At 39.5% G+C, this 26,105-nt stretch overlaps 1 protein-coding gene across 1 annotated transcript in view; it reads left to right on the top strand.

The window, feature by feature from the left end:
• GRM8 (glutamate metabotropic receptor 8) overlaps positions 1-26,105 on the top strand; it is a 756,021-nt gene that overhangs the window by 143,833 nt on the left and 586,083 nt on the right. The gene's annotated exons all lie outside the window — the stretch shown is intronic.

The following is a 26,105-nucleotide window of genomic DNA, read 5'->3' as shown; positions in this document are numbered from 1 at the left end:
CAGTGGAATTTAACATCCAACACTAGAGGGATTAAGACTGGTAATCATCTTAAAACAATACTGAAGTAGCCCCCAAGGCTATACTTCAGCAATATTCTTATTGTCATATTTGACTTTGTGCATTTTTATTCCTACCTTATACTCTGTAGCTTACATTGGAATGAAGAGCAGTATGTAAAACGTTCGTTAGAACAAGGTGCTGAAGAGCTCTGTCCTGGGCTTTTTTCAAGGTGCTTATCCAAATCTCTATAGGCATTTAACTACGTGTGTGTTTAGCCACGAGGTTGTAAATCCATTCCATTATGTGAAAAAACTGGAACCAAACAAAAAACAACTTAGAGCACAAACCTTATCGCTCACTGGTCAACAATATAACTTTGTGGGTGAAAGGAGACATATTGTTACTTAAAAATACTATCATTCTTAAGAGCCTAAATGTCCATCAACTGATGAATGGATAAAGAAATTGTGGTTTATATACACAATGGAGAACTACATGGCAATGAGAAAGAACGAAATATGGCCCTTTGTAGCAACGTGGATGGAACTGGAGAGTGTGATGCTAAGTGAAATAAGCCATACAGAGAAAGACAGATACCATATGTGTTCACTCTTATGTGGATCCTGAGAAACTTAACAGAAACCCATGGGGGAGGGGAAGGAAAAAAAAAAAAAAAGAGGTTAGAGTGGGAGAGAGCCAAAGCATAAGAGACTGTTAAAAACTGAGAACAAACTGAGGGTTGATGGGGGGTGGGAGGACGGGGAGGGTGGGTGATGGGTATTGAGGAGGGCACCTTTTGGGATGAGCACTGGGTGTTGTATGGAAACCAATTTGACAATAAATTTCATATATTGAAAAAAAATACTATCATTCTTATTGAGAATTACTGAATAAAATGTAGGTGTTTTTCTATGAGAGTACTAACAAAATTTTGTGGAAAAATTAAAGTGCCCCCAGCTGTTTTTGAGTAACTGTTTTTGAGAGTTTGAAGGAAGAAATTATATTGATAATTCGTTGTCTTTCTTGGAGACTTCAGCTCAGGAAAAGACCATGTAAGTGATTTGGGCTTATCTAGAATTAGTAAGGGCAGAGTCTAAAGTTATATTATTGGAATAAGATTTCTCTGGAAAGACGTGAAGATAGCTGGGATCTGTTCTTCTACATATAATAAGGCATGAGAGTTTATTATACACAATGGTTAGTGTGTTTAACATTTGTCCCAGAGTTGTGCTATTGCAGAAAATGTAGAAAAGGCCTGGTGCTGTTGGACAGATTGGGTTAATTGATTTAATCAGAGAACTGTCCACACCTGTTGTTAGTGTCCATGATACCATAATCTTTTTCTGTGAAATTTTAAATTATGTCGTTATTGCTATAAAAATGATTCAAGCATTCAATTGAACTTCAAATGATGACAAATTATATTATCTTCTTGGACTAGAATCCCAAGTTTATCTTTAGAGGAAATGCCCACTCAAATGAAAACAACAGCTTCTGGAAGCAGGGTTAATGCATTATTTAAGCAGCTGATTTCAGTACGACCAGAGTGATAATTCTACAAGAGAAGGAAACTAATAGAGTATGTATTGGAATGATATATTTTTTGCAATGATCCTGTACATTCTTCAACTACAGGTCACATTTTCTGTGCATGAAACAGATTGCTATGAAAAATTCAATACAGGACATAATTTGCCAGTTGTTGCAGAATCTGATAAAATGCATTGTTCTAAAAGTTAAGTGAAATCGCAGTTTTATTCTTTTGACTAAAAAAAGAAATACTTAGTTTTCACTTTTGGGGAGCATTGCTATACTTTGGTAATACTGTCACATAAAAGGATTCAGATGGTACGTTCATTATTCCTGTTTCTATCTTAGTCATTAGTATGGGAGAAAATAATTTTAGTGCCTTGTGTATGCTCCTGATTAGAGCAACACGTTTCTTCTATATCGATCCTTTCAGTATTCTGTGACTTGATTGGTTGTCCATTCTATTTCAACACTCACTTATCTGGGGAATGGAGGAGGGCTGGATTGTCAATTAATATGCAGAATACTGAAAAGGCCAAATTAGTACCACACTAGAGTATGCCATGGAATATATTAAATATCAAAATCATCCCTCATTTTAATAACAAAGATTTTTATCTAGAACAAAAATAGCTGAAAATTAAACCTTTTACATGACAATGATATTAATGGGAATAGCAAATGGTAGCAACTTAACCCATTCTGAAATGATCTGATGACTCTGATGGAAATTCATTAGTTCTGTAACATTCGCTTCTCTTACTACAACATTGGTGACATTTCTGTCACCATGTTAGTAGTGTGTTTTTAAAAATCGTAGTATCTTGACTGAGAAGGAGATGTATAAATTCATTTGGTGGAGTGTCTGCCTATTAATAAAATTATATATTTTCCCAACTCATAAATTTTCCTTTACTCTGCTGTTCAGAATTTCTCTCTTTAGAAACATTGATTGCTAAGAAATTTCAGTGTAAATTGGGGCTTCCAGTGTTTCCTATCTTATTAATTCAGACAGATCATAATGGAATGATAGTGAAATGAAAATCTGTTTAGTGATAAATTACTTGTATGGTTTGATTAGAATATTTTTCATTTTAACAAATCGGAGCCTTGGGGGAGGTATCTGTGAATCTCCAAGAGTGAAGAAAATGAGTGAATGATGGTCATGAACACAGACATCTGTGATGGCTCTTATCTAGCCAAGATCCTTCTAAGGGGAGCGTGACAGGAGTTACTTAATAAAATAAAGACAAGTAGTCCGTTGATGTCCTAGCTGTTATAGTCTCAGCCCAAGGCATTCCTGACTGTAGTTTTTATCATGAAGTATGGGATACAAAATTGGAAAGCTTGACATGGACACATAATTGAGTATTTCATCTCATAGAGAGGTAATTTTATTCTTTATTTTTTAGACAATGAAGGAAACTGCTAAGGAGAGAGTGATGTATCAGAATGTGTATTTAAGATTGTATTAATGGGAAATGGAAGATGGGGAGACCAGTTGAGAGGACTGTGCAATATCAGTCTTGACTTGATATAGGGCAATGATAATGGAAATGGAAGAGATAACAGACTGGGAGACATTTGTGACATGGGGTCTATGGAACTTAGCCATTGATTGGAAGTAGAGCTTGAGGGTAAGAAAAAAATTAAAGTTGAACTTGAAATTCTGAACCTGGGCAATTGGGAGAATGCAAATACCACAAATAGAAAAGAATCAGTAAAATGGAGAAGTTGATTTGGGATAGGATGGGAATAAATACAATAAATTGTAGGCACAACACATATCTTTTTGGAGAAAAACAACAAAGAACATTTGTCTAGAGCTTAGGAAGGAACTGAGATGTAGGCCCAGAGCTCATTCTCACAACATTTATTATTAAAAAAAATTTTTTAATCTTTATTTTTGAGAGAGAGAGAAAGAGAGAGGTATGTGATACTAAGAATTGGTAAAGATACAGAGAAAAGGGAACCCTTGTACATTATTGGTAGGAGTGTATATTAGTGCAGTTGTTATGGAAAATAATCCAAAATTAAAAATAGGACTACTATATTATCTAAAACTCCTACTTCTGGATATATATCTGAAAAAAAAAAAAGAAATCAGTATGTCAAAGAGGTACCTACTCTCATAGTCATTGTAGCACTAGTCATAATAACCAAGATATGGAGAAACCTGAGTTGTCTATTGATGGATGAAGGGATAAAGAAAAAAATATAAGGGTAATATTATTGAGCCTTAAAAAAGAAAGAAAGCTTGCCATTTGGCACAACATAGATGAACTTAGAAGACACTATGGTAAGTGAAATAGTCAGATACAGAAAGACAAACAGTGCTTGATCTCACTTATATGTGGAATCAGAAAAAGTCAAATTCATAAAAGCAGAGAGTAGAATAGTGGTTGCTAGGGGTTGGAGAGTAGGAAAAATGGGAAGATGTTGGCCAAAGGGTACAAACTTTCATTTGTGCCAGATGAGTAAGTTCTGGAGATGTAGTGTATAGAATGGTAACTATAGTTAACAATACTGGTTTGTATACTTGCTAAGAGTTGATCTTAAGTGTTTTCACCATATGCACACACACTCACACATACACGTGCGCACACACACACACATAAATAGTAACCATATGAGGTAATGGACATGTTAATTAGCTTGATTGTGGTAATCACTTCACAGCATATACATATTTCAAAATTTTCATTTGTCAATTACATTCAGTAAAGCTAGGGAATTGGTATAAATGGGGGAAAAAAAAAGTATGGGAATAATGGCCTAGACTTAGCAAATCTAAGAGTATGACAGAATCTCTTCTCTTGTTAGGTTTGTAGCTATTGGGGGACTCTCAGTCTCCTTTGAAGAAGATTTCCATGATGGGAGATGGTAGGGATTCTTGAGGAAAAATTCAAGGATATTGGGCAGATTTTCATATGAGAATAAGAACTTTTGCCAGTGGGCATAGCTGAACACGTATGGTACAATGACAGAGAATCAAGGAGTGTCCTTGAGAGGGGGGTGCATTAGTTCCCCAGGGCTGCCATAACAAATTACCATGAACTAGATGGCTTAAAACAACAGGAATGTATTGTCTCACAGTTCTGGAGACTAGAAATATGAAATCAAAATGTTAGCAGGGCCATGCTACTTCTGAAAACTGTAGGGGAGAATCCTGCCTTACCTCTTGTAGCTTCTAGTTTTTGCTAGTAATCCTTGGTGTTCATTGGCTCATAGAGGCATCACTCCAATCTCTGCCTCCATCATCATATCACAAGCTTCCCCTTTCTTGTTCCTGTCTCTATGTCTTATCTTCTTATAAGGATGCCCATCATATTGGATTAAAGGTCCACCCTACTCCAGTATGGCTTCATCTTAATTGCATTTGGGATCACTCTATTTCCATTTTGAGCTCACTTTCCATTCCAGTTAACATTCTGAGGTACTGGGTTTAGGATTTCATCATATGTTGTTGGGAGACACAATTTAAAACCCATAACAGGAGGGTAATAGTGTAGATGGGTATACTTAGGGAGATAACTTGCAGTGAAAGGAATGGGAGGTAGACCAAGAGGTCAGTAGGTTAGAAATGAGGATGTGAGGGGTGCTAAGTAGACAGAATTTGGTTAATGGAGTAGCCCATAATAAAACCAGTTCAGAAATTCCTTTTGGAATGTTATATACAATTTTACTCTCCCTATCTCAACTACTTGGATGGATGGAATGATCTAACAGATAATTCAGGGTTCCAGAATGGGGTAGGTGGTAGCATCTAAGAGTGTGGCTTTCCTAGGCTTCTAGGTAGTTAAGAACTTTCTAGTAGGATCACAGGGGGCACTCCCTGTACAGTGGTGTACTGGCTGTTCAACCTCCCTGCTGTGTAATTCCAAGGTACTGTCCTTTTGGTGGCACCTAGAAAATTGTGGACATCTAGAGGGTCCTTTTAGGCCTAATTGATTTTTATTTTCTCCTTTGGGCTCTTGTGACCTGAGGGAAGGGAATAGCTCCACTGCTGCTGGTTGTTAAGACTTATCCATCACCCGTGTTACACACCCTTAGTTGTTAAGACCACAGTTTTCAGCTTTTGTCTTATTTTAATTATTTGATATGATGTTTTCATTGATATTGCAATAAAGGCTTTCAGAATATATTCTTACATTTTTCCATCATAAACTTTGGGAGTTGCAGCTTGTGACTTCATAAATGACTTCCTTGAGTCTTTAGATAGGCTTTCACTTGTCTTATTATATTATTTTAAAAAAGAAGACAGGATAATAAATGTTAATGCTACCACTATCATTATAAGGGGCAAGAAAGCTAAAGCTTTATCTTTGAAGATAAAAGGAATTTGTGAAAGCATTATATCTTTTCACTGTGGATTTTTACAGTATGGCAAAACCCCTCCTTTAATCAGTCATGTTTATGAATGGCTTATTGAAGGTGACAGGCTAGTGAGTCGTCATCACACACATTACAAGGGGCAGAATAGACCTGATTCTGTCAAATCTTTTACCATACGTGACTTTTTTTTTTCTAATTTGCAAATGCTGGAAGCTTCTGACTATTGTCTGACATGTGTTTGGAATCTTAAAATCTCAGAATTGGAAGGGGTTGCAGAGGTTGTTGGACTGGCACAATCTGTTTGAAATGTTAATGCAATAAACCAATTTAATTAATTTTTTTTGTATATAAAATGACTGACACTTGCCAATAGTGATTTATTTTTTGGCAGGGGTCAAGCAATAAATTCAGGGAGACTTCGTTCCTAGTATACAATTGAAAAGTGCTGATCATATTTTTAAAGTAACTCAGTAGTGTTTTAAAAGAAAGCATTTTTTTCCTCTTGGATTATAAACAAGAACCAAGTTTCTATTAGCTGAAATGGATTCACTTCAAGATTAAAACAAAGTATTTTCAATGACAGAAAGAAAGGAATACATAAAGAGCAGCTTTTTTCCCTCAGATGTTCATTGCTTTGGAAAAATGACTTCCAGCAGGCAAAAATCAATTTGACAGAAGTATTAATGTTGTAAAATACTATGAATGAAAGGAAACATTTAAATTCAATTGAAAACTTTACTTTATATTCCTACAGCTGAGTTCCATTGATAACACCACATTTCAAGTTGCAAATCATATTTAATTAATATTAACACCAGGTAATTGGCAAGAATAACTTCAAAGGAGGGCTGAGGAAATTGTAAATTGGAACTGCAGGTGCAGTGATCCTGCAGAAGCTTTATAGGGATCCAGAGAAAGTGTATATGATTTTAACAATTCCTGCAAAACCTGATCAAATAGAGCATCATTTCAAAGCTGTTCTTCACCCTGGCCTTTTTTAATATTTAGGGCTTAGGAACTGCTAACTAGCAGCAGCTGCTGTTAATGTGAAATAGCAAATAACATTCAATAAGCACTTTCAAATCTCTGGTTCTGATGCTGTAGTTGAGTGTTTAGTAAACACTGGCAGTTTTATGTAGTGGAACCCACCTTGGAGTTAAGAACTTGTTTAAATCTGTCTTTTTCAATTATGAGACTTTGAGGATTAATTTTCTTGTCTGAAAAATGGGTGCCCTCTTCTCAGTGGTCATCAAATGATATAATACTTGTGAATGCTATTCATAAACTCTAACACGCTATTTAATATCAGGTGTTACTGGTGAAAGGAATGGGGATAATATGGATTTTTTTTCCCCAATGTGTGGCAGACCTATATATTATGAGAGTGGTAGATGTATTGCCTGGTGTGTAGGATAAATAGCCAGAGAGGGCTTGGCTTGATTGGTTAATCACCCTCAAGCTTATTCATATGCTTCCTGAGAGACCAGGAAGATCAGAAAGGAGGATTTTGTTGGGGTGCCTGGCTGGCTCAGTCAGTAGAGCATGTTGATTCTTAATCTGAGGGTTGTAAGCTCAAGCCCTGCATAGGTGTGGAGCCTACTTAAAAAAAAAAAAAAAGAAATATAGGAGGCTTTTGTGTAGCTTTTCCTCTCTGTTCTCTTTATTAGTTCCTCACAACCACCATGTAAGTCTTCTACCCTGAGTCTTATTCTTGCTACTCCTGTCACAATATTAATTATTGTGTCACCTGGCAGTTGTCTTTGCTTGGTCTGGTTGTTTAGTTGCCACTTAGAAGGGTTGAGATACCAGGATAAGTTTGGAATATCTTGCCTCGTCCTCAGCAATTTGCTCCTGTGGGTCCCTGTGGCACCACTTGGCACTCTGACCATAATGCCAGTTTCTCTGTTGATTTGCCCCTGTGGGTCCCTATGGCATCACTTGGTGCTCTGACCATAATGGCAATTTCTCTGTTTGTCTTCTGCTAAATTGTGCTTTTCTCAGGGGAAGGACCACCCTCCCCCACCCCTCCATATCCAGCAGAGGGCCTGGAACATAACTGATGCTTCAGGAATTCCTGTTGAGTGGCCATGTTACCATATTCATTGTCGTGTTGGTTTTGTGAGCCTAGAGGTCAGACTTGCTCAGGCTCTGGGAACTGAAAGGCAGAGATGTTTCCAATAATGGCTTATACATTTTCTTTGCTGATGTGTAACCTATATGGGAAACTTAAGGGGCTTCCATACTGTTAAGCCACTCAGAATTTAATATTTTCTTATTGGCAAATACCAAAGCCTATAATTTGTAGGTACAGACCACACCCAGTCCCTTAGGACAGACAGTGCTAGGGAGTGATTAAATGCTTCTTTCGCTCTTGGTTTGAGTTCCAGATTTTTCACATCCTAGCTGTGAGACCTTGGGTAACTTCATCTTGTTGTGCCCCAATTTTTCATCTGTGGAATGGGTTTAACAACTGTACAAGATGTGAATGAGATCATAACAACGTGTGGCACATGGTAAATGCTCAATAACTGTCAGCTTGTATTGTGTTAGGAACTCATTCTCAGCAGTAGGTGACCTGGGAGTGGTCTTATTGCCCTGAGCCTATGTCCATTTTGCTCAATGAACAAATAAGGCACAGTGAGGTCCAAGTAAGTGTTCAATTAAAGGCAACCAGTACTCCTTATTCTTGAATCTTGCTTTGTACCTCCTGGCAGTGACCAATCTTACTATTATTTTTTTGGCCTAATATGTTACCTACAATAGTGTTGGCACTAGTTGAATGCATGAATTAATTAAATATCAGCATTGGAACTCTGCTCATTCCTCTTCCTTTTTCAACCTACACATTAGTCTCTTCAGCCTGCATTTATTGTGCACACACCCTGTGTCAGGTCACACTTGCGCTAAGCTTTCAGGATACAGAGATGAATCATGGCTTCTGCTTCCATGCTGGGCACTGTGTATCAGAGGATTCAGACAAGCAAACAAACAATTACAAATGGATGTGATCATTGCCTTCACAGAGGCATCATTTACAGGCATTGCCCAAGAACACAGGGCCCAAAAGAGGGTGTCCTGCAGTCATGTAACAAAAAGACCTTGTGTAACAGAGCAGAGGGTGGCAGTCTGTGGACCCCAAGCTCCAAGAAAGTTAGGACACCATGTGATGTGAAGTGAAATGAAGTTAGATAACTTCAACAGAAGCATAGTTTCCCATGAAAGAGGCAGCACAAAAAATTGAATGTAGACTATGATACCAACTTTGTAATGAATGTTGTGTGTATTTGTGAGATGTTTAATATGTATAAAATGCATATAGTTTTTGACAATTTTTATTTCTTGATCTACTGATGATTACTTAGATGTATCCATTGATGACTTGCCTTCTCCTGTTAGCTCTTCTTCTCCCTGATCTCTCCTACCCAGCATCACCTATGCCTTTGGTAGTGTTTTCATTTTTGTTCAGTTCCTGAGTCCGAACCGAAGGGCCAACAGTTTGTCCTCAGCCTCAGCCCACAAGCATACAGGCTTTATAATGTTTTGGCCATGATGGACCCTGGTGGTGGTCCTGGGGTGAGCCCTGAGCCTGTCTCTAGGTCACTGCAAACTTATAGTGTTGTCCTATCCTTGATTCACACTCTGGATCCTTGGGACTGGGGCTCTGCCCCAGACTCTGGACTCTGAGGTTTGGGTCATGACACACTGCCAACTCCTTGTCAACTCTTTCATCTGACTGGTTGGAGGTGTTCAGTCCTGCCTGTATTCTCGCCCAGCTGCTGAGGTGTGACTCTGCACAAAGCCATTGAGGATAGCCCTGCCTATGGAGTGGGCCCCTGCTATGTGCTGGGGTCCTGACCCTCTCTAGCTTGTTACTTTTACATTTCTCACATCCTTTTAGTGTCACATCACTAGAATAAGGGAACTTAGCCTCAAATGATGGTTTAAGGTTCTTTTTCAGAGATTCCCAGGCAAATGATTGAAAAGGGCCAGAATCTGTCATATCAACAGTGTGGTCCCTCTTTTGAGTTATTTTTTTCCTGCTACCTAACTCTCATCACCGATTATATTAGTTTTCCGGAGCTACTGCAGCAAAGTATAACAGACTGGGTGGCTTAAACAACATCAATCTATTGTCTTCTGGTCTGGAGGCTAGAAGTCCTAGATCAAGGTATCTGCAGGGGTGGTTCCTTTAGAGTATCGGAAGGGAGTATTTGGTCCATCCCTCTCCCCTAGCTTCTGATGGTTTGCTAGCAATCTTTACTGTTCCTTAGCATGTTGGCATATCATTCTGATCTTTGCTTGCATCTTCATATGGCATACACTCTGTGTGTGTGTGTGTGTGTGTGTGTCCAAATTTCCCCTTTCTATAAGGACACCGGTTGTATAGGATTAGGGGCCCACCCTAATCCAATATGACTTCATATTGGGTGACCTCATATGATTATGATCTCATCTTAACTACATTTTCAATGACCCTTACTTAATTACAACTGCAATGAAAATAAATGAAAATTGGGAGACACAATTCAATTCATAACACCAATGATAGCTGCTGAATTTACGGAGTTCTTTCTGAATTGAGCCCACATTTGACCTGGTCCTTTGGATGATACTGGGCTTTGGGCTACTCAAGTTTCTCCTGAGGCATCAGCTTCTGTAATCAGGTTAGCTAGCCTTGTTTCCCCTTGTCCTTGCCAGCTGGTCTCTACATGCCTCAAAACTGAATGCCCAAGTCATGGCAAGAGTGTGCTTCTCCTCCTTTGCCTAGCCCTAACAAAATCACATTCTTTTGTTTCCTTTTCCAAAGTCACTTTCTCATTAAAGCAATTCTGCTTGGAAACTCCGGCACTAGATGGGAGCTTTAAGATGCAATTTGCACTTTACTGTGTCGATAGAAGAACATAATATAAAAACACCCTTCTGCAGATATGAAACAACATCAGAATCTATTTATGTCATTTTTGAAGGCCTGAAAGAGTTAGCCTGAGAATTAGGAGTGTGTTTTCCCAGTTTACTTTATAACTTATCAACTAAGCAATAATTATGGTTTCCTTGAAAATAAATGGCTCAAGAATAGTACAATCAGAAGGCTATGAAATGAATAGTTTATTGAAATAGGTGCCAATTATTTCAGGGGTCGTGTCCCTTGGCAAAACTGTGCTGCACAGTCTTTGCTCTCTAACATCTGCATGTTTGACAGATACTGGGCTTCTTTCTTCGCTTCTTTCAATGTTACCTGACCAGAGCCATTTCATGACTCACTGGGGGCCCCACAAGGGGAAGGCAGGGGAAAAGAGAGAAAGTAAAACTCAAGTCAGCACATTTTGTTTCTTGTTAACAGCTCTGGGAAGAGGCTTGGTCGGGAAAGGAATTTTAAGTAATGATTTAAACATATCTTCTGGCATTGTGGCATTGAGAGAGGAAAAAAAAGCCTCTTGTAGCAGTTCAGATACACTTCCAAGACTGTGGTACTCAGGGCCATGTGACTCTGGGGCCACATTTGCATCATGTATCATGGCTGGCATGAGCATAATGGACTATTAAGGGACAATGGGATGTACAGAGTACATTGCCAGCCTTTTGTGTTTGATATCGTGAAGGGCAACCACTGTGTTCCGTTTCAAAATGATGCGTGATGCTATTGCCAGAAGGAATCCTACGTTAGATGGAACTATTTATGTAAGCTGATATGGCAATTTATTCAATAAATACTTGGGCACCTACTATGTGTGGGCCCTGTTCTAGGAGGTTAGGGATATGGCCCTGGACCAGTCAGACCTGGTTCCTGCCTTTGTAGGATTTCTAGTCAAGATTACTGTCTTTACATTTCTCGTGTCCTTTTAGTCTCCTATCTCTAGGCTCTGGGAACTCAGCCTAAGCCAAAAACAGTGTGAGATGCTTGGGACTGGGGGTCCATGAAAATGATGAGAGTGGGCCTGAGTCTGTTATATCAATAACTAGATCCCTTCAGTGTTCTTCAGGTTTCCATAGCATGCTGGGAGGGAAGGGACATGTGTTTGGAGGAAAAAACACACATGTGTATGTTTTGTGTAGGTAGGAAGAGGGATAGACCTGGACAAAGGAAGGAGACAGGCCGTTCACTGGGGACAGATGTTCAGGAGTAACGCCAGATGTGGGTAGGGTGAATGCCATTCAGGCATGCAGAACATGGATCAAGAAATTATGGTTCCAGATGAGTAATGTGAACTTCCTGCTGTGTGGCATGCCTGGGATTCCTGCCTTCCTTACATTGGTCTGGTTAATGTTTCCTTGTTCTGACAATGTTCTCAGGTTCTTTCCTGGAAGTCTTCTCTGATCTCCCTCTCCTCCTCCCAGTGAAGTTTGGGTTCTTTTCTCTGTATTCTGTGGAATAAAAATGAATCCAGACATAGATAAGGAGAGACTTCAGAAGAAAGACTATTGCAATAGAGAATGCCCCTATTTTAAAAGTAGAAAAAGTCTTTGCTTTTACAGGGTAGAGAGGAATAAGCAAAAGCTTAATGGAAAATTTTAAAGGGAAGTTTGGGTAAGCAAAGGAGAAATGACCAGTGAGGGCTGATGGGAAAGGGTCCTGCTGTGGTCAGCTGATTCCCAGGAGAAGCTAATGAGGGGACATGTTCCGTTTTTCAGTGCTTGCTCAGATTTGGGGGCAGATAAAGCTCAGGGGTATGTAGGAAGGAGAGAAGCCTGGCCTATGTTTTGTCAAGACAAAGTAGAAGGTGAAAAGTGGGCAACTATGAACACTTGGTCAGTTTCTAGATACCTAACAGATAGATATCATACCACTTTGTATTTTAATTACTTCTTTGCCTTCCTTCAGAGGTAGAGAGTATACCTTATTTATCTTTGTATAGTACTATAGTTGCAGGGTCTAGAAGTTACTCTGAGAATGCTTGTTGAGTGAATAGATAAATGAGCACATGGCAGGTGAGTGTATCCTGGTGATAGGATATCAGGAAGGAGGTAGTTTGGAGGACATAGGTATATGGACAGGCTAGCCGTCCACATGGGAGGGGATGGGCCTTCCCCAAGGTCAGGATTCAGCATCACATCCTATCTGCTGGCACTTGGGAGACTTGGAGTCTGGGGCTCAAGATTAGGTCTACAACAGGAAATTTCATGGGAAGGAAGGAGAACTAGGAAGCCAGAGTTAAAGCCAGTTTTAAGTTGGGAAACAGAAGCAGTAGCTTAGGTAGATGACAGCAGGTCTGATGCCAAGATTGATAAATTTGATTCTGAGAACCAGAACCGGACAGCGGTTCTGGTGGGGCAAAGTTGAGTTAAGGCCCAAAGCTCTGTGAGGTATGACAAATAGGGCAGATGCAACATCAGAATATGTTGAATATATTGCTCGTCTTTCAACTGCCTTTGAGTGTTCTAGGTATGTAAGTGTATGGCATAATTTATGACTGTAAGATGTCCTAAATATGAATTCTAGTATTTAGAGCCATGACTTTGGACCCTGGGGAGCTTGTTTATTCATGATTCATTTTACAAATGGTTGGAGCCAATATGAGGTTTCAAGGACTATGCCAGGTGCTGGGAATTCACATATCTGGTCTCTGGCTTTAAGGGGCTTAGATTCTAGTAAAGAGATTGATCTTAAAAGGAAACCAGTAAACAAGCTAATAATTATAAATTCAAGGTAATAATTATAAATTGTGTCTTATTAAGAAAGAAGCAAATGCACATTTATAGTTTATTTGTGAGATATCTGGGAAGCTGGTGTAGCTAGAACCCAGCAAGGAAACGAGTAGCAGCTCATGAGATAAACATCAGTCAAGGGTGTGGTTGACTGGTTTTGGAGACCATGGCAGGATATGTGGATTTTATTCTCAAGCATTGGAAAACCTTTGAAGGCATGATTTGGAGGATGGCATGGTATAATTGAAATTTTAAGGGGATCATGTGTAGAAACTGGATTACAGGGCAAGACAGAAGCCAAAGATGAATTAGAAATTTATTGCAGGCAAGGCCTGAGGTTGGCTTGGACTAAAGTGGTGGGGGTAAAGGCAGGGATATGTGTGAAATGGCTTAGGTACCAGTAGAGTCGAAGTCCCAGGCCTGGGGGGAATGAGGTAGCTTGCTGCTATAGGGAATTAAGCCATTGAAACAAAAGTCCTTTGAGACATGCTGGCCAGCATCAGGGTGTGTTCTGGAGAACTGAAATTGGGATGGGTGTCCCAGATGACCTTGTGGCTCCCTTAAAAGGATATTTCTGTGGCGGGAAGTCAAGTGAATTATTTCCTGACAAAATTTCACTTCAACTAATACTTAAGTGAAAAAGAACAAAGAGGTAAGTGTCCCTTAGGTTGCTATTATCTTTAAAAAAACAAAAACAAAATCCATTTAGAGATCTTTATTGCTATTTTTCCTGAGTGCTAGAAGAACCTGAAATTTAGAATGTTCTTGTTAATAGTTTCAAACATTTTCCTCTTAATTCATATTTCTTGTTGCTCTTTTACTCATATTACTGATTCATTTTAAGACTCATTAATCATTATGCAGTTTTCTGAACATTTTTATGCTCTTGTAATACAGTGGTGATTCTGGAAACACTCCTGGGTCCACATAGTCAAGGGTCATAGTAATGGGTGATTTGACAATTTGGTCTCGAAAATTAGGCTTAGTGCATCTTTTATTTAGAGTATACAAAATTATGATTTGACCTAATGACTTTTTATTTGCAAATTCCAACATGCATCATATATATTAAATGTGAATATTTGCGTACCAAAGTCTCAATAAAGCTTCAATGGAAAGTGGAGCCTCTCTTGCACACTGCCTCCACCCCATCTTATTGTCCCCAAATCCAAGACTCTCCTTAGATAATTCACTGAAAGGAGAAGGAGCTAATATTTATGAGTGCTTACTTTACATGTCATTTAATTGAATTTTCACTATGCCGCAAAGCGTATATTATACCTATTTCATAGATGGGAAAACCAAGGCTCAGAGAAGTATGTAATAGCCCAAGATAGCCTAGTTAGTAAGTGGTAGCACAGGATATAAACCCAGGGTTCTCTGACTCCAAAGTTCATGTTCTTTTTACTACCACTTGCTATTTCTTTTTTGAGGTTGCAGACTTTGATTTCTGTAGTTGTGTCTCCCATCTTTGCCTTGCCAAGCTGCAGGGAGAACAAAGAGCCAATGATCTTCAAATGGCCTAATTTCTTACCTTTCCTTCTCTCTCCCCTCACTCACTGTGTTTCATGCCACACCTTATGACCTGAACATTTTCTAATGTCCCTGTGTGGATTCTCTTCTATTTTCTGGAAATGCTGCATCCCCAGTGTCTTCCTGCAGCTATTTTCATTCTTTAGGACCCAGCATTAAGATACTTAGGGAAACCTTCCTGGATTCCCTTAAGCGGTGTTAGTTCAGCTCTTTTCTGAAATTGCAACCCTTTGTACACATCTTTAGTGAAGAGAGCATTTATTTCACTGTCTCAGTCTAGACTCAAACTTAAACCAATCGAGGGAATTTGGGGTTCAGAAACTTAAAAAGTCTAGGAGTAAATCTGACTTCAGGTAGGCTTAGCTCCACGTTTTAAAATGAAGTCAACAGGAACGAGTTCCAGCTCTGGGCTCTGCTTTCTTTTGTGTTGGCTTTATCTTCAGGTTTCTTCCACGTGGTGGGAAGATGGCCACCAGCAGCTGTGGGCTTACATACTGCCAGTTTAGCAATTGTATTAGTTTCCTAGAGCTGCCTTAACAAATTACCATACACTATATGGCTTAAAACAACAGAAATTTATTCTCCTACAGTTGTGGATCCAGAAGTTGGAAATCAAGGTGTTGGCAGAGTTGGCTCCTTCTGGAGGCTCTGAGGGATAATCCATTCCATGCTGCTCTCCAAGCTTTTGGTGGCTGCCAGCAATTCTTGGCTTTCCTTGGCTTGCGGCTGCATAACTGTAATCTCTGTCTCCCTTGTTACATTGCCTTTCTACGTGTTTGTGTCTTCTTTTCTATTTCTTATAACAACACTTGTCATTGGATATAGGGCTCACTTTAATCCATAATGATCTCATCTTGAGTTTCCTTTCTTAATTAGATATGCAAGGATACTTAATCCTAATAAGGCCACATCCTAAGTTCCAGATGGACATATCTTCTGGGAGGATACCATTCAACCCATTCTGGCAATGCTAGTGGAAATGGTGTACTTCCCTCCCATTAGTTCCAGCAGAGGTCCAGGCTTGGCCCCACCATGTTGGGTTATAGTACATCACTCTAGCAACCACTGTAGTCTAGGGGAGGCACTATTCACCTTGGCCAGACATAAGTGACATGCCCATCTGGAGCTGGGGAGAGAAAGGTGGGGTAAGCTCCACTTGAAACATATGGTCAAAGCCAGAGAGAGGGGTCATTCCTCAAAGCTAAATTGAGGTGCTCTCCTAGAACAAGGAGAAAAGGCTGCCAGGCAAGGGAATCACACAGATGTTTGCTGCACACACTGTGTGGTGCCAGTCTGTTGACATCTTTGCCTCCCACCTAGACTGTGACCTTCTCAGGGGAATCAGCAACCTGGTCTGATTCATCAGTGCCTGGGGCATGATAAAACTCTATCAACAAATGTTAAATTAAATTACAGTAGCTAAAATTTCCCTGAAATATAGGACTTAAATGTAACCATGAATCATAATATTTGTCAATAGTAGGTTTGGCCTCCATCTAAATGAAAACAAACAAAACAGCTTCAAGGACAAGAAAAGGCTTCTGTTGAGGTGTTCTCCTCTACTTTGAAAAAATATCTGCATTTTGTCCTGCCTCTCTTGGCTCTATTATATTGGGAATTAAAGGTTTAACCTGGGGGTGCCATGCTCATTGATGGGAGTCATGTCTACCTACCCAGAAGTTGTCTGTGGCAAGATATAGACTGCCCACCACTGTCACTAATGTATTACAATCTTTGAAAATAGCACAAATCATATAACAGCCAGAGAGCTGCCCTAATAGTGCCTCTTAGCTATGGGCCAGTTGTGAACACCAACTAATTAGACAGAAATCAGAGGAGCTCAGGTCAGAAGGAAAGAACTAGAACATTTTGTCCGGCTATTATAAACATGGCTCAATCCCCTATTTTCAAAGAAGATATTTTAGTTCTTTTTATGGTTTATAAATCAATGACTTTTTAGTTTCTTCCTTAAAAAAATGGAATTTTCTGTGGAACTGTCTAGAAGTATGGAAGCCTTTTGTGTTCTAGAAGTCTTGAGGAGAGAAAGGCACTCTGGGAAAGCCCTATTATTGAGATCTGACTTAAAACATGTAAATATAATTGGCATATTAAATATAATCCATTATGCACTTGTTTGTTTTAAAATCGCAACTTCTTTATTTTTATCAACTCCCTTATTTTTCTTCTTCCTACTAGTTCTTTAGATGTGATGGTCTAGTTCCCCCTGCACTACCCTTTGGAGGGTATCTTGGCCTCATACTCTTAGTTCTCTAGTCACTACTAAATATATGAAAAGTCTCATTTCAGTTATTGAAATGTCCAGTCCAATGGAATAAAACTCTGAAATTCAGCCAAACTGAAAGTTTCTCCCCTCCAAAAGCTTGGAACTGCTTTAGGCTAGACCCCTGCAGTAGAGAAGGTGGTGGGGCTGTGGTTGGCTTCTTCTCTGCTGCCCTTCTGTACCTTTTCTCCCTGTGCCCCAGCTTTGACATCCTGGAGTGGTTAATAAAGCACCAGCAGAGGTAGGTGTTCCTGGCTTGGGATGGCTATAGTACCTGCCCTTAATTCATGGTGTTTTTTCCTCTTTTCCCTATTTATATTTTCCTTGGAGAAACCTTGTTTCTCCCTGGCTTTTGGTATAGAGCCCTCTATGTGGGCCACCATATGCTTTGGACCTTGATCTCAGCAGCATGAACTTGTGAGTTCAGCTTTTCTCTCCCTTGCTTGTAAACAAAAATCTGGAGGTAGGACTTGATTAATGAAGGTGGAACAGGAAACCCCAGTATCTTTTATGTATGCTACAACAGGAGATGTCCCTTGGTCACATTGGATAAGATGTACTGGGCACTGGCTGTGGGTAAGGCACTGGGACAGGCACTGAGGAGGGACACAGAGATGGATGTGATATGAGGTGAGATTCCAAGAACTTAGAGCCAAGATGAGAGAAAAATGTTTTCTGGAGAGAGATACAGGCCATGAGCTGTGTAAGTGTAGAGGATGAGGTGGCTGCCTCCAATCAGGAATGTTACGGGAGGGTCTTATGGAGGGGATGCATTGGGCTGGGTACTGAAGGAAGAAGGCATACATGTAGATGGAGACCAGGGGGCAGACATTAACATTTCAAGCAATATGTGTTTCATAGAGTTAAAGATTTCCATTGATAAACATACAAGATTGTGTTGGAATTCTCACTTATAAAAATAAAGTTTACTTTGCTTCCTCTGGCATACATACTGTTGTTTTTTCCTCACTTCATTTTTATGATCAAGAAGAACCTGGTCCATCAATGGGATTTATGTTTCTGATTTCCCAACATTCCTGGTATGCATTGTTTTATCTTATACCTTTTCCATGTTTGTTGTAATAAAGACTTGTTATTCTATTCTTACTTTGAAACATTCAGTAGTCTGAATGCCATTGTCACTGGAACTGTGGTGTTTCCTTCACTAGCCTTCAGTAACAGCGATTCCCAAACAGGGACCAGGATGGGTGGGTGTTAGTGATGGAACAAAAACACTTAATGTCTTCAGAATTGGCCATGGTGATTAGGGCCTGCAATCACTGTTTTCCTCGATAATTACCTTCTCATCCTTTCTGTAGCTGTGACACAACTATGTCATTGTTTTATTTTAATGACTTGCAGAATCTAAGGCTTATTACAACAACTTCATGTCCCCAGATTATCAGTGGCTTTGTGTTCACAGAGAACATAAAGCTATCTCCTCTATATTGAAGGTGACTGGTGGTTTCATGTGTTATTATAACTAACATGGTCTAGAGTATACCTAAGCTCCCCAGTCTACTTCGACAGTTCAAGTGCTCCAGTGCATAGTTGTTGGAGACAGCAAGAAGACCACAGTTCAGCCTATTTCTTTAAAAGAATCTACCCCGTAACCTGTTTTGTCTGACGATCCTTGTCTTTGCAAGTGCAGCCAGTACTAGCTCTGTACATTTTCATTGTTCTGGGAATCATTTCTTTCTTGGATAGTGACTCTCCTTGGAGGTTGGGAAACATTTTTTTTTTAACTCCTGAAAGATTAAAAAATATAATCCTTTCCGAGGAAAAAAGGGCTACTTGCTGTATCTAGATACCTTCAATGATTTTTAAGCTCTGTATTACATTATGAGATTATAGGCTTTTTTTTTTTTTTGCTAAGAGGTGAGGGGACCACAAATGTGATCTGCAGAAGGTGATATTTCTACTAAGGACTCCCATTACTTTTATAATAGTCTCATATATCCAGGTACTGTGTTGTTAGGTGTGGAGGTCACCAACATGAACCGAACACAACACTGTCTTCTAGGGATTTATATTCTAGAGGAGGAGTTACTTTCAGTGGTTGGCAAAGTGTGTATTGAGGCTCTGGGAGGGCATGTATGAAAGTACTTTATTTTGCCCATAGATCTCAGGAAACTCTTTCATGGAATGATGATATTTGAACTGATTTGGGGATAAAAGGGGCTGACATTTGAAGCATAGGGAAACAGCATTTGCAAAAGTGTAGAACCAGGGAAGAATTTGGCAATTTTAATGAAGTGCAAATGCTTTTGCAAAGCAGGGTGTAAGGAATATGGGGGTTTATGGGTGGATGACGGGAGATGAGCCTGGAAAATAAATTAGAACAGATTGTAAGAGACTTGTTTACCAAACCAAGGAGATAGTGCCATTGAAGGATTTAAAACAGGGCAGCAACATGGCCAGATTTGTGTTTTAGGGAGGCCCCTCTGACAGCAGGTTGAAAGATGGACAGGGAGACACAATCCATCTGTAGGCAGCAAGATGAGTTAGTAGGTTATTGTAATAGTCCAGGCAACAAGTGACAAGGCTTTAAATAAAGTTGTGGTAGCAAGGAGGGAGGTGAGGTGACAAATAGGAGTCCTGTTAGGAAGTAGAATCAGTAGGTTTTTACAAACAATTGAATGTACAGAGTGAGAGAAGAAAGATTCAGAGATAACTTTCAAACTTCTAACAATTATGTGGATAATTGTTATTAACTAAAGTGAGAAAAACAAAAGGAAATGTTTTAGACTAAACTAGTATTTTTAAAAACATTATTGAATAACTCACTTTGGTAAATGCACAGATATAATGGCCAATTTTATGTGTCACCTTGGCTAGGCCATGGTGCCCACATATATGGTCAAACATTACTCTGGATGTTTCTACAGGGGAGTTTTTGGATGGGATTAACATTTAAATCAGTGGATTTTGAGTAAAGTGGATAGCTTTCCCTAATGTGGGTAGACCTCATCCAATCAGTTGAAGGCCTGAATAGAACAAAAGATGGGCTTCCCCCAAGCTAGAGGGAGTTCTGCAGTAGTCTTCAGACTTGAATTGCACCATTGGCAGATTTCTGTGGCCAGCCTCCTGGCCCACAGGAGGCCTGTAGAATTTGGACTTGCTGGCTTCCATAACTGCATAAGTCAGTTCCTTAAAATAAATCTCTATCTAGCTACCTGCCTGCCTGCTTGCTTACTTACCTACCTGTCTATCTACAAATCCTATTGATTCTGTTTGTCTGAAGAACCTTGACTAATACAACAGGCTTTGTGTCCATTGGTCTGGCATTTGCTCAGTGATACCACTATGTGATGACATTAGGCAAGTGACTTCTTTAAGACTCACTTGCCTTATCTGTAAACTGAGGATAACAAAAACCTCTATGGTTTTTGTGATTATTAAAAAAGATAATCCATGTAAAATTTTTTAAACTTAGGGTCTAGCATGCAGTAAGCTCTTAATAAATGTTTGTCATTATTATTATAATCAAAGAAACATTTCCACATTAGTGTTAATGGTAATAACAGCTCAGATTGTTACCTTTCCCAGGAGGGATTTATGTGATAATAGGGATCAGAATTTCCCATTAGAAGAATTAGCCTCTTAGCTTACTGCTTTGCACATTGAACTAATAGGTAAATATTCATAGAAGGGTTGAATTATTTCCTGGTACCAATGAGAGGGATCAGAGAACCACAAAAGATTCAAAAGGGAGAAACTGAGGGCCAGAGAGATGAATGACTTAGTAAAGGCCATAGTGTGAGTTAGTGGAAAATTTAGTACCGGGACTCAGGTGTTCTGTCTCCTGTCTAGTGCCCTTTCTCCTGGAGCAAGGGTCCCACCCTTGAAACCAGACCATGTAGCTAATCTCCAGGCTGCCAAGCCAGCCCAATTTAGAGAGAGGACTGCATTTTATTTTCTCCGTTGTGTACACAGGATAGGCAGGATAGGTACCTGATGGCTCATTTGATAAAATCCTTAAAGGGCATATTCCTGAATGGACCAAAATGTATAAAGGCATTAGTATTTTTTTTTAATTAAATAAAAATGTTCTCAGGCCTGTCAGCCTGTATAAGTATTGAACAAAAAAGGGCAAAGAGTCATTTTTTTTTCTCTTCCGTTTCTGGTGAAACACTTGTACACACAGTGTGTGCTTACCATGGGCACACCAAGTCAATGTTTACTCTCACTTTAAAGTTTATTTATTTATTTTTGAGGAGCAGGGGAAGGGAAGGGGAAGGGCAGAGAGAGAGGGAGACAGAGAATCCCAAGCAGGCTCCATGCTATCAGTGCAGAGCCTGATATGGGTCTGGAACTCATGAACGAACCATGAGATCATGACCTGAGCTGAGATTAAGAGTCAGAGGCTTAATTGACTGAGCCACCCAGGTGCCCCCTACTCTCCCTATAATTTCCTGCCATTTGTCCTCTTCTCTACTCATTCTAGTGAAATTACTTTGCTGAAGACTATCTCTCAGAGACCAAGTCCAAGGCCTATACTCAGCTCCTTTCCTTCTTGAGCCCTCTGTATCACCTACCAATGCCAATCCCTTCTTCTTCTGGAAACTGGCTCCTTTAACAGCATGCAGAACTCCCTCCTGACACCTTTACCTGACACTCCCTATCCTAATGGTAAATGTTTCTGAGGGATCTGTTCTTGGCAATCTTGTCCAAGCTTTCACTTTCAGCTATCATCTGTGTGTGGATGACTCCCCAAATGGTATCTTCATTTCTTTTTCTTTTTTCTTTTTTAATTATATAGTTAAAAAATTTGTTTTACTATGAAATTTATTGTTAAATTGGTTTCCATACAACACCCAGTGCTCATCCCAACAGGTGCCCTCCTCAATGCCCATCACCCACTTTCCCCTCCCTTCCTCCTTCCCCTTATTCTCAGTTTTTAAGAGTCTCTATGGTTTTCCTCCTTCCCTCTCTGTAACTTTTCATTTCTCATGTCTCATCCAAGCTGTAGACTCATGCTTTCTCATTCATATTCATCTTCCCACCCTCTTTCCTTTTCCCTCCTCCCTCCCATTCTGTGCCAGGCACAGTACTAGGGGCAGGTGTTGCATACAAATGCTGTGGTTTTTTTGTCTTCGGAGCCCAGGTTAGCAAGGGGACAGTCAGATGTTGGTTCATGCAATCACAGCAGTTCTAACAGTTTGAAAAGTGCAGATGAAGATGTGCCTGGGACTCTGTGGGAACATAGATAAAGTAAGATTGTGAATGATTAATTCTGTCTGGGCAGGAGTGATGGCAGGGTTGGTTCCATAAAGCCAATATAAGTTGAATTATGAAGAATGGGAAAGTATTAGCCAGGTAAGAAGGGCTCTAGGGACCATTCAGTTGCACAGGGATTGAGAGGCATGTATTTGCCTGGCAAGTTGTTCAGTGTGACTGGGCTTCAGGAATTCAGGATGGGGGCTGGGGAGATGGGTAAGCAAGAGAGAATAGGCTGGGAATATGGGTAAAGGCCAGCTCAAAAAGGACCTTCTGTGCTGTTCAAGGGATTTTTAAGTGTCTTTCAATGTCTGTAATTAGCATTTTATTCTTATCTCTCAGACTGAAGTGATACTTTACTTCAAATATTTCTGTTGACCATATTAAATTTCAGCTAATGAGAGGATACCTACTGGTGAGTATTTTGTTTTACATACTGAGTTCATTTCTGGTAAAAGGAAGAAAGGCTGCTTTTGATAGCAAGCCTTGGACCAAATCCAAAGTTGGCTTAAATAATAAGTGCATCAGTCTTCCTACCTAACAAGAAGGCAGGAGGTAGGTCAATTCCAGGGTTTGCTATGTCAATGCCCAATGAAAGTAGCGAGGATTTAGCTTCTTCCATTTTTGTGCTCCACTATCCTTAGCATATGGGCTTTCTCTTCTTCCTTCTGTCCTCATTGTCTCATTGTAACAGATCAAGGTATTTCATGTAAATGGCAACATCTATAGAGAAACAAAGGGAAATTATGGATATTTCCTTCTATTTCTTTTTCAAGAGCAAAAAAATCTTTCCCAGAAACCTCCAGAAGAATTCCTATCATGCCTTTTTGACCAGAATTCTGTCACATGCTTCTTTACAATTCAGTACTTAAGTAGGAATATAGAAATACAATGATAGAATTAGATCATGCATTTTTAGTGGTGGCAGAATTGCCACAATTGGGACAAAAATTGGTGTGGGTTGTGGAGCGGTTTTGTTTTCTGTGCTATTACAAATCACCACAAACTTAGTGACTTAAAAACAACACAGACCTATCTTACAGTTCGGGAGGTCAGGAGCTTAAAACCTGTCTCACTGAGCTATAATTAAGGTGTGCACAGGGCTGTGTTCCTTCTGGAGGCTCTAGGAAAGAATCAGTTTTCTTGCCTTTTCCTCCTTCTAGAGACTGCCTGCATTCCTTGGTTCATGGCTCCCTCTGTCCATCTTCAAAGCCAGCAATGACCAGCCGAGTCTTTTTTATGATCCCCTCTTTCTCTTTTCTGATCTTCTGCTTCCCTTTTCCCCATTTAAGGACTCTGTGATTGCATTGGAGCCACCAAGATAATCTCCCCATCTAAATTTCAGCAAAATAGCAATCTCGATTCCATCTGCAGCCTTAATTCCCCTTTGGCATATAACCTAACATATCCACAAGTTCCAGAGATTAGGGCATGGAAATATTTGGGGAACCATTATTCTGCCTACCACAGGGACAAAAAAAAATCTTATATGTTACAATGGTTTGTTGTCTCCAAAGGCCACAGTACATAAATAGGTGTACAGTAGATCTGTGGTATTAACATTTCATGTGGAGGGAGTTGGGGAATATTTGAGGAAAAAATGTCTACAGAAGGTTCTATGGGTGGGCAATGAGGGAACGAAGGCTGAGAAATATTGAGTTAGACTAACTAAACCAAGATTTCCAGCAGGGCTCAGGAAGGGCTAATGTGCTCTGAAGTCAGTGCTACCTGAACAATCTATCAGCAAAGAGGAAAGGGAAATAGCTTTTGGGTATACAAGTAAGCAAGATCTGCTTCAGGGGCATGGTCTAAAGCTGAGGCAAGAAAAAGGGTAATTAGTAACCAGGTAATCAGCAGAAAGCCATTAACTTTGGCAGGGATGAAGTCATGCAAAATCCAGATGGTTTCTGCCACTGTTTATTCTTTCTCCTCACTATTTTTGATTTACTTTTATTTTTATTTATTTTAAAGTATATTTATTATTTATTTTTTGAGAGAGAGAAAGAGCATGTGTTTGTGAACAGGGGAGGGGCAGAGAGAGAGAGACAGAATTCCAAGCAGGCTTCACATTGTCTGCACAAAGCCTGATGCAGAGCTTGATCCTACAAACATGAGATCATGACCTGTGCTGAAATCAAGAGTCAGATGCTTAAAAACTGGGCTAACCAGGCACTCCTGTTCTTATTTTATTTTTAATTAATATTTATTTATTTATTTATTTATTTATTTATTTATTTATTATTTAAATCCAAGTTAGTTAACGTATGGTGTAATAATGATTTCAGGAATAGAATTTGATGATTCATCCCTTAGTTATAACATCCAGTGCTCATCCCAACAAGTGTCCTTAATGCCCCTTGCTCATTTAGCCCATCCCCTCACACAACACCCCTCTGGCAACCCTCAGTTTGTTCTCTGTATTTAAGAGTCTGTTATGGTTTGTCTCCCTCACTGTTTTTATATTATTTTTGCTTCCCTTCCTTATGTTCATCTGTTTTGTACCTTAAATTCCACATATGAGTGAAATCATAAGATATTTGTCTTTCTCTGACTTATTTCGCTTAGCATAATACCCTCTAGTTCCATCTGCATTGCTGCAAATGGCAAGATTTCATTCTTTTTGATTGCCAGGTAATATTCCATTGTGTATATATATATATATACCACATCTTCTTTATCCATTCATCTGTCAATGGACATTTGGGATCTTTCCATAATTTGGCTATTGTTGGTAGTGCTGCTATAAACATTGGGGTGCACATGCCGCTTCGAAACAGCACTCCTGTATTCTTTGGATAAATACCTAGTAGTGCAATTGCTGGGTCATAGGTTAGTTTCTATTTCTAATTTTTTTGAGAAACCTCCATACTGTTTTCAAGAGTGGCTGTACCAGTTTGTATTCCCACTATCAGTGCAAAAGGTTCCTCTTTCTCTCCATCCTCACCAACATCTCTTGCCTGAGTTGTTAATTTCCCTGATGATGAGTGATGTTGAGCAGTTTTTCACATATCTGTTAGCCATCTCGATGTCTTCTTTGGAAAAGTGTCCTTTCATGTCTTTTGCCCATTTCTTCACTGGATTATTTGTTTTTTTGGTGTTGAGTTTGATAAGTTCTTTACAGATTTTGGATACTAACCCTTTATATGATATGTCATTTGCAAATATCTTCTTCCCAATGGAATGTCAGTTGCCTTTAAGTTTTGCTGATTGTTTCTTTTGCCATACAGAAGTTTTTTATCTTGACCAGGTCCCAGTAGTTCATTTTTGTTTTTATTTCTCTTGACTCTGGGGACATGTCAAGTAAGAAGTTGCTGTGCCGAGGTCAAAAAGGTTGTTGCCTGTTTTCTGTTGGATTTTGATGGCTTCCTGTATTACATTTAAATCTTTCATCCATTTTGAGTTTATTTTTGTGTATGGTGTAAGAAAGTGGTCCAGGTTCATTCTTCTGCTTGTCACTGTCCAGTTTTCCCAACACGCTTTGCTGAGGACACTTTCTTCTATTGGATATTCCTTCCTGCTTTGTCAAAGATTAGTTGGCCATACGTTTGTGGTCCATTTCTG

This window comes from Panthera leo, chromosome A2 (genome assembly GCF_018350215.1).
Source record: "Panthera leo isolate Ple1 chromosome A2, P.leo_Ple1_pat1.1, whole genome shotgun sequence".
Classification (NCBI taxonomy): Eukaryota; Metazoa; Chordata; class Mammalia; order Carnivora; family Felidae; genus Panthera; species Panthera leo.
The sequence above is the reverse complement of the archived record's forward strand: the minus strand, read 5'-3'. Positions and strand labels throughout refer to the sequence as shown.